The following is a 12,251-nucleotide window of genomic DNA, read 5'->3' as shown; positions in this document are numbered from 1 at the left end:
GTTTTTTTTTTTTCCTTCTTTTCAGTGGATTTAATTCAGAAGATTTAAGTTATGGGTTTTTTTTTTTTTTTTTCTTTTTTATTTTGAGGAGGGGCAGTGTACAAAATGTAAGCTTTCTTCACTCAACTGAACAACTAAAACTCTTTACCAGGAAAACTTCTTGACAAGATAGCTTCTTGTATTAGACATTATTCTTTTTTTTTCCCCAGATTTTTTTGGGGGTGTAAAATGAGCTTAAATATAAGTAGATATTTAAATTGCTGTGTTGAGGATGGCAGTCTGTTTTGTAGTTCCATTGCTTCAAGCCTTCTCTAAATGTATAGCACGGTCTTGTAGGCAAGTAACTGCCTTTTTATTGCCAAAATATGCTTAGCACTTTCTGAGCAAGGATGTCTTCCAGTTTCAAAGACCACATCCTGTAAACACTTCTTTCAGTTCTGAAATCAGAATGTAAAACATGAACTGCTGACATATCACTGCCTGGACCCAAACTGTTTACTGGTCGGTTGTAGCTTCTCCTGGCTGCCTGAAGTATCTGCAACACTGAGATATTTGCTGTGGTTAGAAAATGCCCTTAAAATTACTTGTTGTTAATTTTTTTTTCTCCTTGTCTTTCAAAACTGCTATGAATCCAAGGCTGATTAAATCATTAGATTATAAGAAGTCAAAATTTATAAACTGTCAGACTATGTTGTCTTCTAAGGTTGTACTAAACCATCATATTTTACTATGTGATTGTGCTGCTGTGAGCACTAAATTATTTTTGCAGATGTAATGACCTTTCCTTCTCTTTCAAGCTATTTTTTTTTATAAATAATTAAAATATTTGCTTTGAAGGAATTTTAATTGAGAATTTTTGTGACCGAAAGGCTTAACTGCTCCATCTCTTCCAACAGTAAGCACTAAGTTGCACATTCCCTTATTTCTGTGCAGGTTGTTTGCTTCAGCAGTAGAGGGTTTGTACTCTTTACAGGGTCTGTAAGTATGAGTGGATCAAGCTAATTTTATTAAAAAAAAAAAAAAAGGAACTTACAGTATTTTGTAGAATCATTTTTTGAGTTAGTTTGCTAATGTTGTTAGTGGGACTCACTCCCTGGGGGACTGAAGGTGTAACAAAGTTTGGGGCCTTGGGATTGGGTCAGTAGAAGGCCCTGCGTTCTCCAAACTCTGCAGCCTTCTGGGAAGGCTGCAGCCCTGGTTGAAGGTGCCCCGTGGCTCCAGAGCGTGCCCGTGTAGGTGGTACTGGCTCTGCTGGGCCATCTTCCCCCGAGAGCTGCATGTAACAGTCCATCTGATCCTTCTCCTGTCTCTTCCTCTTTCCCCAAAGAGCAAAGCCGAAGAGAGGAGGTGGCAGTAGTTGGTGTAAGCACTGTAGATAGAAACACTAAAATGTGTGAAATTGAACTTTGTTTAAAAAAACCCTCCATCTTGACAAACTTTTTTATAGGTCCTTTTTTGTGGTCCTTTTTCTTATAGAATTGTGCTTGTCTGTCTTTCTGGATACATGTACTTAGCTAATGCCTAGGTGATAGTCTTTCAGGTACTAATCTGTGCAGTTTTTCTTGTTCATGTAGTTCTCCAGTGTGTGTTTGTGTGTCCCTGGCTGGTGTAGCGAGGGGCTGGTGACTGCAGCACTAGGGGAGGCTACCATGGGTTGGAGCCCTGCGAGGGGCAGCTGCGAGATGGGACACGTGCTCTGGAGGAGCTGCATGGCCAGCACAGTCCACCTCCTGCCTGTAAGGGTGCTGCTTGGATCTCTAACCCAAGTGCAAGTTTAACCTTCTGTGGAAGACAGCAATACAGAGGGAGAAAAAAAAAATGCATTTTATTCCTGTCAGTTTTGAGCCAGGAAAGCTGTTTCTGTCTTTACATCATAGAGCAGCAGTTCCTAAATGGAGCGTATATGAATGTAGCTGCTAGCCAGATATAAACTTGAGTTAGGTACTTACGTTAGTATTTCTAGTCATACAACATTTTTGGCTGTGGGTAGGAGAGCAGTAGGAAAATTTCAGAAGGAAAGTTCCAGAGACATTGCCATCAGGAGCAGCAACCCACGCTGCTCACGCTCAGCGATCCCGGGGAGCTGCAGCGCGGTCATGGAGCCTGGCATCGCTGAGCGGCTCTAGCCCGGCCACGGCGGCCTCGCCAGCTGATGCCGGAGCCTCTCTGGGCATGGTAGCTGAGATGTGAAGCAGCTGTTAAGCAGTTATGGTAGTATAGGAATCTAGGGCTTGCTAAGTCGCCAAGGGTTCTGGAATTGGCAAAAACAGATACCTGAACTGTCTTTCTTTTGCTTTTTACTCTAATAAACCCTAAATATTCCCTGTTTTGCACCTGTATATGGAATGACATGTGAAAAACATACATGAGTTTGAATCTGTTATCCTGAAGAACCTTCATGTTATTTTTGAAAAAGATTTTGGATAGCAGCTGGCCTGGATATGTGTTACACACAATTCTGCCCTTTTTCTCCTCCCCCACCCCCCCTTCCCTCTGCTGTGGGATGTTTGCTGTTTTGAAAGCAGATGACAAAACCATCCTTCTGTAATTCATCATGCTCTCTTTCACTTATGTTTTGTCACCTTATTTGAACTGGCCCCAACACATGTCATCAAGATGAGGTTATGGGTGTGTTCTGTATACATCTTGGACTTACTCTATTATTCCAGCATGCTAGCCAGGACCACATAATAAAACTGTTGTATCCTCAACTTATAGACTATATAGCAATACTCCACAAAAGCTCTCCAGGCAGAATTAACTTCTCAGAAATAGATCCAAGTACTTGTAAGCAACTGTCTCTGCTCTTGCCAATGGCTGAGGCTGCAGACTTTCAATACAATCTCATGTTAAGCTAAATGAAAGGCAGGTGGCAGGTCCAATTAAAATAATTGCAGCTTTTTAGAAACCTCATCTGTTGCTAGGAGTTGTATTTCCCCGTGAGGGCTGTGGGAGTATTTGTGACACGGTGTGGGTGGTATACATTATCTTTCAGACTATAGGTTCTGCTGTTCACTAGAATAGCAGTGCTGTGAGAAGTTATGTAGTTTAGGTCCTGCATATCTTACTGCATTGTTTTTTTTAACCTTGGACATTAAATTTCTCTTTCATTTGTATGGATGGAACTGGTTTGAGCTCGGACTTATTAACAATCCTTATCATTTGTGTTTAGATGGTGCAGAAAGATCAAATGATAATATTTCAGCATTTTGGCACAATGGTGTTTTTATCATTTTGAAATTTGTGAAAAGCAAAAGTGGATAATTGTAGAATTCTTGTTTCTTGTGATGATAAGTTATATAGTACAAGTTATGTGTGTGTTCAATTTTGCAAAGTTCATATGTGACCTTTAAAATGTCTTAAGTTGTAGACCCTTCATGCCCATTGTTTTGAAAACTTTTTTTTTTTTTGTACTTATTTTTCACAGTTCCATGTGGATGGTTTAAATAACTGCCTCCTGCATCCTGGTGATTCTGTGGTCCAAGTTCAGAAACTGGTTCAAACTCCTATGCTGTGAATTGGAAGAAGCGCAGAGATTCGGGTAAGTGACTGTCCACATATGTTGGAGAGGGTAAAGGGAAGGATATGTCTTAAGTGCATTTATTGTTGTTGATGTTTGTTGTTGTCTCAGTTACTCTTCAGTGTACTAATAGATAATCTTCTATTCCCTTTATATGCAAGAACATATAAATAAGAACTTTCATTGCTGAATATGTATTAAAAAAAAATCAAGAAGCTTGTAGGACAGGTGTGAAAGAGCTGCTGATTGTGGCTACATGCAGGGAGAATGTACCAGGACAAGTCACTGTGGTTTGCCATTTATATTGTATCGAAATATGCACTTACTCAAGGACAAGCTCCACAGGTGGATCACAAAATGTGTGCTGTGTATCTGATTTTAACGCATTCTTATTGTTCTGGACAGGCAATCCGTCTGCCATTGTTTCTGGTACAATTTTCTGCATTGTTTACTTGGAAAGTTACATAATATGCTTAGGACAGTATGTTCAGGTGGTTCTGCACGCTCACAAAAAAAAAAAAAAAGGCAAAACCAAACTGCAAATCATTTCAAACAAATATTTCTACCTTGGATAAGCAAGTTAAATGCTGTTGTTGTATTCAGAGAGACATTAATATGAGTGCTCTTTTACCAGATACAAGCACAAGTTACTTTCTTGTTTTTGTCTACTTGTTACATATAAATAATGTTGAATAGTGATAGGGCAGTTTTTTTTGAGGTGAGGCTAAACTTTGTGTGTTAAATTTATTTATTTTTAAATCTCATAATTCGGCAGCAGATGCACTTAGTTGCTTCTTCCAATGAATTAGTGGGATGACATAACGAGAATGATGTGGAGTTTTTTGTTAAATATCAGTGTATGCCTAGTTGAAGTGCTGAGGAGGGAAAACAAACAAAAAAAACTTTAATAGATCATAGTACACTTCAATCTTAATATATTGGACTAAGAATCATTGTACTAGTCCTTATTAGGACTACTGGACAAACACATTTTTTTCACCTTATTCTCTTCTTACTCTGATGCATCAGTGTAGAGAAAATAGTCACAAATGTTTGTAGTTATGCACTGAACATCCTTGACTTCATGTGTGGGAATATATTTTAATAGCAAAGTACTGTTGCAAATGCTTAATAGCATTGTAGAAACGGTGCCTTTGGAAATGCAGGTGAAATATGACATTTAAACTTCAAATCATTTTGTGAATGGTGCTGGGGAAAGTGATTTAGAGGGAAAAAAGGATAGTAAAGAGAAAAGGTAGTTTTGAGAATCAAATTTTGTCCTTTTGAGTTTATAAAAATATTGAAAAATATTCTGTATGAGTACTTCAGCTTATCTATTTCTGTGTAATCAAGGATCTATAGAAGCACTACAGCGTCATTTTTGTCTGTTACATTGCTGAGGTTTCTTTCACTGCTTTCTGAAGAGCGAGTGCTACTGCAAAACAGTCACAGGAGAGATGCAGTTTTGTGATTTGAATAGGCTGAGACTTTTAATAAGCTATGATTTCTGTATTTGCTAATATACAAGGGAGTAAGAAAGCAGGGAGTTAAGCAGCAGTGCACAGTTTTGATTTATATGTGCTTCTTTTTGTTGCTGTTACACTATTCATGTTGTTCAGTAACTTTCCTTAATGGGCATAACAAAGTAGACTAATGTTAAAACATCTGTAAGAATAATTCTATTTTGAATTGGACTCTTATAATCCTAGCTGCATTGTAAATCTGCTTATTTTGGTTGAAATGCTTGTTAAAATCTGCTTATGGTAATTCAAATGGAATGGTTAATCTATAGTGTATTCTTAGTTGCTTTGCAACTAAGGCCTATGTGTAGCTAATGATGACTTTGCAATAGGTTGGTGATTGCAAACGTATTGAAGAGTGGAATTGTACAGCATAATGTGGTGAAGTATTTATTGTATTGCGAGAGACATAAATGGTGCTTGTTTTGCCTCTGGTCCTCTTGGCCAGAGGTTTATTGATGCCAATTGAGTATATGTTCTCCGGACTCTTCTCAAAGTTCTGAAATGGAGAGGTTTCTGGAAAAGATGCCGTACCTTGGCATGGTGCTAAATCCCTAGTTTGCACACTGCTAAATGACAAGGTTCAGAATGAAGATAATGTATTAATATGTATATTATAATATATTAATGTCTAATATATTATCATTATATATATTTGGTCTTCTAACTACGTTTTATTTAAGGGTGCAATTTTTGAATTTAATTAGAGTAAGTTAAGGAAAATCCTGTTCTACTGCCTTTCTGTAAAGACTTCCATCTGAATAAATAAGTGAAAGGTTGTCTAGAGAGGAGCTCTCTCTCTATCCCATCCCTTCAGTATTTTGGTGACTTGATTCTGAATTTTGGGGCATGTTCCAAGCTTCTTTATGTAAGCTTTGGTCTGCGTATTTACTCTGTGAGCCCTCTTGACTTGCTGATTCATTTGTCCTTGTCGCAGTAAAAGCTGGCCCTGTTCTCTTCCTTCCTAGTTCTATAGACAAGTTTTGGCATGAGGTGCCGGCTTGCACCGATCTCGGATGGTTGAGTTATGAAGGGTGATGAGGTCTGTGCAAGGCTTGTTTTATCTGGGAAATCTGTACCAGGAGCTCTGTCTTTCTGTCAGCTTGGTGTCTGTCCTCTGTAATGCAGAGGGGATATCTGGATAGGTAGGTAAAACAGTTCTAACCTTCACGGACGTTGAACACTAAAAAATTTGTACACTGCTTTGTTATTTCAGTTCAAGGCTTTGTGAGGGACAGTAGTTAGTTACTTAAAAATGTGGGTGCTGCTTAAGAGAGCCTGTCTTTAACAAGATTAGGTTATCAGAGGGTTGTCTTGTGTGATAAGCTTTCTGGTTGAGACATGGCCAGAAGTGGATGCTTAAGGGATAACCACATTCATTCTGACTATATCTAGGCAAATTTGTTTAATTATGTGCAAAGACTAGGAATTAGGAAGCTAACTTTTGCACTGTAAGCAAATTTTGGATGCTATTTCTCAATTCAGCAGCTAGCAGATAAAAAACATTTATTATACAAAGTTATAAATATGCATGGTGGTGTTTCAGAGAGGAAGTATGGAGAGAACTTACGTCCAACTTATTTAAATAGTATGACACATTCAGACTTCCTTCTCCGCTATTCCAGCTACTTTGCTCAGTGGAGATGGAGAATTAAATTTGAACAAGCAAATGTCCTCTTGGTAGTTGTCTCAGGACAACTACCAAGGCCTGACTGTATTTTAGATTTGTGTGTGCATATTTCTTCAGATGTAGCTTCTCTGTCATCACAGAAGTTGAGTGTTTCCTCCTCTCTTTGGGTGTTTTTGACAGAATTTTTTTATTGTAATATGGCATAATTTTTTTCTTGCTAAAGGAAGAAATGACGATGGGGCAAAAACATCTAGTGAAGTGCACAACTTTAGCATAGCTAAGGGAGGATGTAGGGAATATGCTGCGGTGTGTGGGGGTTTTTTTTTTTTTTTTTCCTGCCAAAGTTTTTTCTTCATTTATGAGGTAAGACTAGATTTTTTTCTTGCATTATGTCTGGAGGGTTGCACAACACCAGTGTGGAGAGATGGAGAGACAGATGTCCTAGAAAACTTGATCAGTATGAGAAATACTGCCCATCACTGAGGAAGAGTGGAAGGTGAAGCAGGCTAGTTTGCAGCTAGGTATTTTGCAGTCAGTTCGATTGTCATGCACAGAAAGAATGAAGAATAAACTGCCTTTCCTCCATAGGGAAGAGGTAGTACAGGAAATATGCTCTTCATGTAGGAACATCTAATTATGGCCAGCTTGTTAGCTGCAAATTTCAGAGAGTCATCGAATGGAGAATGCCTTTAAGTCCAAGCTGCATGGCTGTTAAGTGTGTCCTTTTGTATTTCCGTATTCAGTAGCTTGTTTCCAAAACAGCAAAGAGGATCCAGGAGGTCTTCAGACATTCCTCCTACCAGTGAGCCAGTCAAGACAACCGAAGGGGATCTCCTAAGTGAGTGCGCTGATTAAATGGGTGATGCAAAAGTGAAGAGCAGTGATTTTATAAAATCTGAGCTTCTTTGGGGGCAAAAAGATGGTAGATTTCTGTAAGAAAAGTGAGGAAAACTGATGTAAATATTGATTACAGAGGATAAGCAAATAGAGTAAAGCATGTACAGAAAAGAAAAACAAGGAAAGTGTTAGGTACTCAGTGGTATTTTATTGTTTTTATTATTATTATTATTATCTTATTTGTTTGCTTAAAAGCATAAGCTTGCTCTGTTCATTATCACTTGTCCTTGGTAAGGAAGAATTATGTAATTAGATGGCTAAAATAGCTGACTGTACATTCCAAAGGACCAAATAAGGGAAACAGTATTATTTTGGTTAAACAACTTTACCTGTTTTTAACCTTAAAAATTAACTACCTTTAAAGAGCATGTTAATGCTTGTTAATCAAAAAGCATTTTTAAAGAGCATGTTAATGCTTGTTAATCAGTATTCTCTCAGGTAAGCTGCAGAATTAAAAATAAAACATGTAGTTACTGAAAGCTTCTCTCAGGTAAGCTACAGAATAAAAATAAAATACATAGTTACTGAAAGCAAATAAATAGCTAGCTACTGCAAGTCACCAGTTGCGTTCAGGGTGAGGAGCTCCGTTTTTTTGTGTGTGTGTGTAAATGGTCTTACGCTGTTAATACTGAAATGGTCATAGAGGCTGGCGGGTACAATCTTCTTAGAAGCCAGTGTGGAATGGTTCAGAATAACATCTGCCCTCAAAGGTGCCAAGTGAATGAGTACATAATTTCAAATGTCTCTGCTTGATAGTGATAAATACTGATTTTACATAGCAAATGTAGGGATAAATTTTGATTTTACCTAGTAAATATAAAGTTTAATAAGTAGCATTTATTTGCCACTTGAAATCCATTCAGCTAATAAAAAAACTCGTGCCAATCCTTTTTCTCCTTCAGTTTTAAATGGAAGTCAGTTAAGGATATTTTATTAGATGCTTAGAAAGCCACAATTTGAAGTAAGGTAGGAGTGAGAAGTGTCCATCTGTTAGTTAAATGAAGAAAAGAAACAGCAAAGACTTGATGAGAAAACATTTAAGAATCAGGCTCTCTTCTAGGCCTGTCAGTAGTCAAGTGGCTCGCTTGTAAACTCCCTGATGGCTGCCTGTGAGTGATGCCTGCCTCTGCCTTGGGCTTGTGTTTAGCTTGCAGGCTTCATGACTTGCCTTATCTAGTATGAGAGATGAGGGTTGCTGCTCACATGCCCTTCTGTGCCATGAGTTAGTTGCTTGTGTAAGAATACACTCCTGTCCTTTTTTTGCATGTTACTCGTGGTGTTTGAGCATGAGGATCCTGGGTTAGATGAAGAAGCCTTTGTGTTTTGGCTGCTACCAAACTATTTAGAACTAAGACCATTTTCTTGCTTAATATAGAGGGTTATGTGGCTGCTGATGATCCTTTATTCCTTCCCCAGCTCCTGTGCTGAAATATAGACTTCAAGTAAAAATCATTCCAGATTTATTCTATGTCTGTTCACAGATTCAGGCTGAAATATCTCCTCTCTCGGAGGCAAAACTCTAAAAGCACAAAGGTAATTTCTTCAACTGTAATTGAGTTAATGAGAGGACAAGAAAAATATCTTACATTTAGATGTCAGAGAAATTGCTTGCATGCTCTTTTTTTATAATAACTTCTCTGTACAGATCAAGTTAGAATTGAGGGCTGTTTCCCACAGATTGTACATTTCTTTGTTTTATGGGAGTACAGTCATCAGGACACAATGTATTTCTTCTGAATCTTATGTTCATATCACACTTTCTTTATGTTTGTTAGTTCCTAGCTGGGACGGTAGGGAAACAGATGCTGCAAACATTTCTCATTAAAACGCCTGAATGCTTTTACCAATGTAACTCCATTGGTCTTGCTGTGCATATGTGATGCATTTAATACATTTTGTAATAAATACTTTTTTCTTTTTCCAAATAGTACAATTGCCTTTTATGGGTCTGTAACCCAGAGGAGTTGTAGAAAGGCAAGTGGAGTCACCTATCATGATTCAGTAGAAGTGTGGCATAAGTACTAGACTGCAAGTCTCCTAGGATGGCCAGAGATGACCTTGATGTATAGAGGAGCACACTGAAATGATTGAGGGGCAGAGGGGAGTGGGAAGTGTTGGTTAACTTTATGAACAATGATGTTTTCATGTCAGCAGCACAGCCATGGTGTCAGGATTTTGGTTTTGAGCATTGATTTGAAAGCAAGAGGTACGCGATGAAATGGTGAATTTTATTCCATTATTTAGAATCCAGATCTGTTTGGGAGTGGTTTCAATAGAGAGAATATTGAGAATGGTGGTAGAATTGAATTTCACTGACTGATGAGCTTACCCCTTAATTCTGAAGGAGATAATAATATGGAAAATAGAGCAAAAATGAGCTGTTTATTAGAAAACTGGAATCGAAAAGAGGAGTCCTTGGAACAGCACGGTCAAGGATTTTGCTGGAAGTTATCTTTACAGTAAGATTTTAGTTTGAATGTCAGAGGCAGGGGACACGTGAGACTACAGGAATTTGAGGGAGAAATGACTGAGAGGAGATGTGGCTGTGAGTAACAGGCACGATAGTGGTGATTTCCACTAGCTGATGAATCACCACCAGCTAGTGGTAATTTCCAAAGCTGTAGGAACAGCTGCTGATGGTGGCAGAGAGCAGAGCCCTGGTTTTATGTGTGTTGAATTCAAGTAGGCAAAATGCTCAGAAGCGCTTGTCATCTGGAACTCTCCTGTCACATGGAAGAGTGTTAGGGGAAACCTTGGTGCTAGAAAGGCAAGGGGAGGCAGAGAACGTGTGGAAAAGAAGAGGGGAATGGGTTAACCAACAGAACAGGATGTCCCAATGCAGTGAATTAAATGAGCAAGCAAATGAGATAGTGCTTCTGGGGCTCTCACGTTGGAGACAGTCTCACTGAGAACTTTATCATTAGAAAGATCTCCTATGAAGTATATTGACTCTCTGAGAAACCTTGGGCTGCTAGAAGCTGTGTTAGCAAACAAACTAAACGTTTCTCTTTCTGTTTTTCTCATTTTCTTTATTCCCATATTTCTCTAAAGAGAAACAAAATGACAGGGACTGAAATGACTTTTAAAATTTCACTATTTCTGAACTGTGTCTGTACTTCTTTAAAAATACACATTTTAAAACACATTTAACTTTTTCATTATTTATTTGGAGAGTGGTTCCACAGACAGTTTTACATCTAGTGAGAAGGCCTGCTTTGGACTTAAAGGGTGTTAAATAAATTGGTCAGGCTCTGTCTTAATGTTTGCTATTTTTGGTTTAGATGGTGGTCTGCCAGGTCTAATTAAAGCTGTTCAGACTGTTTCTCTCTAACTGGTGTAATGATAGCACTAGTGTTATCTGTTAGGGCACATTCTGGTCTCTAAAAGCATAGCTCATGCTGTAAGCTCAGCCCACCTTCTCATTGGTGTAAAGCGCCGGACTGCTGTTTAACCTGAAATGCTTTCCTTTCTATAGCAAAATAGATTTATAGGAGCACTGGGCCATGTGCTTAGCCTCCGAGTAAATGCATTAAAACTGCGTTGAATTATTTTATCGCTGATGCCATCAATCTGTTTCAGTTCTGATCTCTTAATGGTATTAAAATGAAAGCTGGTATCTAGAGTGGAATTAGTCCATTAATCGTGCTACTGATCTTTCTGACATTTTTCCCTAGTAGAAAGAAATCTAGTGCTTTTTCAGCTGCTAATACGCACGGCTGATCTGTTAAAAACCAGCCTATTGGAAAAAGTTGGGCACTTTATTCTGAAGTGTCTTACTGCTAGACAGAAAATTGCATAAAGGTGCCATCTGTAGTGAGTGGCTGATTTTCCTCTGTAAAAGGCTGGAATTCATTAATCTGCAGGTGATTTGCTTTATTGCTAAGAAAACTTTAAATACAGACTTAAATTTTAGGCTAAATTTTTCACTGTGTCCAGAAAATCAGGAGGAACTGATTGAGATTAGAGCACAGCAGGTATCAGGTGTTTTTCAGAGCTCCCACACTGCTTCCTCTTTCACTCAGAAATGAGAACAGAGCTGTATGCAAGAGTTTGATTATTGGATCTAATATTACATTTTTATATGTTATTAGAAGATATTGTGAGCTGGAATGGGCCACTCCAGTATGGGAATAGGCTTTGGAAAGTTGTGTTAATGCACTCTTCAAAATGCAGTTTTGTGGCACGCAGTTTGGGTACTTTCGTTGGTTTGTGAGGGTGTCTTGTTCCTCCAAGTAGAGAATTTCTCTGAGGAGATTCTTTGGGCAGTGACAGAGTTTGGGAATGAGATGGCATAAGGGTGCTTTGCGTGCTGTATGTAACCAGCAGTTTCTGCATTTTGTCCTATGCTGTATTAGCTTAGGTAAGTTCTCTAATAAAGACATTAAGAATTGAGGTAAAAACAGACTTTGATATAACCTCATTAAGAGAGTGAAAACAGCGAACTCATATCCTGTTCTTTTCCAGACACTGTCATCTTTTATCCAGGGTTTAGGAAAAAAAATAATTGAATTCTTGTTTTTTTAAGATGCTAGAAGTTCTTGAGATAGTCCTAAGTTGCTTTTTTGTCTTGGAAAAAGACCATCATCCTGTTGCGCAGTAAAAATCGGAAGGAATTTTTGCTAAAGCTTCGTTTCATCCATAAAGCAAATCACTTCTAGAATGCAATTTGGCTTTGCAAAAGGGT

At 38.3% G+C, this 12,251-nt stretch overlaps 1 protein-coding gene across 4 annotated transcripts in view; it reads left to right on the top strand.

Annotated features, from left to right (window-relative positions):
* The window catches only part of ERBIN (erbb2 interacting protein), a 94,073-nt gene that overhangs the window by 11,846 nt on the left and 69,976 nt on the right, over positions 1 to 12,251 (top strand). For all 4 annotated transcript variants that reach the window (XM_026036887.1, XM_026036904.1, XM_026036895.1 and 1 more), the window contains exon 2: positions 3,428 to 3,541. The gene's annotated coding sequence lies outside the window, so the exon portion shown is untranslated. The remainder of the gene's footprint in view (positions 1 to 3,427; positions 3,542 to 12,251) is intronic.

Source organism: Nothoprocta perdicaria, unplaced genomic scaffold (genome assembly GCF_003342845.1).
Source record: "Nothoprocta perdicaria isolate Ctin4 unplaced genomic scaffold, notPer1 scaffold_1, whole genome shotgun sequence".
NCBI lineage: Eukaryota > Metazoa > Chordata > Aves > Tinamiformes > Tinamidae > Nothoprocta > Nothoprocta perdicaria.
The sequence above is the reverse complement of the archived record's forward strand: the minus strand, read 5'-3'. Positions and strand labels throughout refer to the sequence as shown.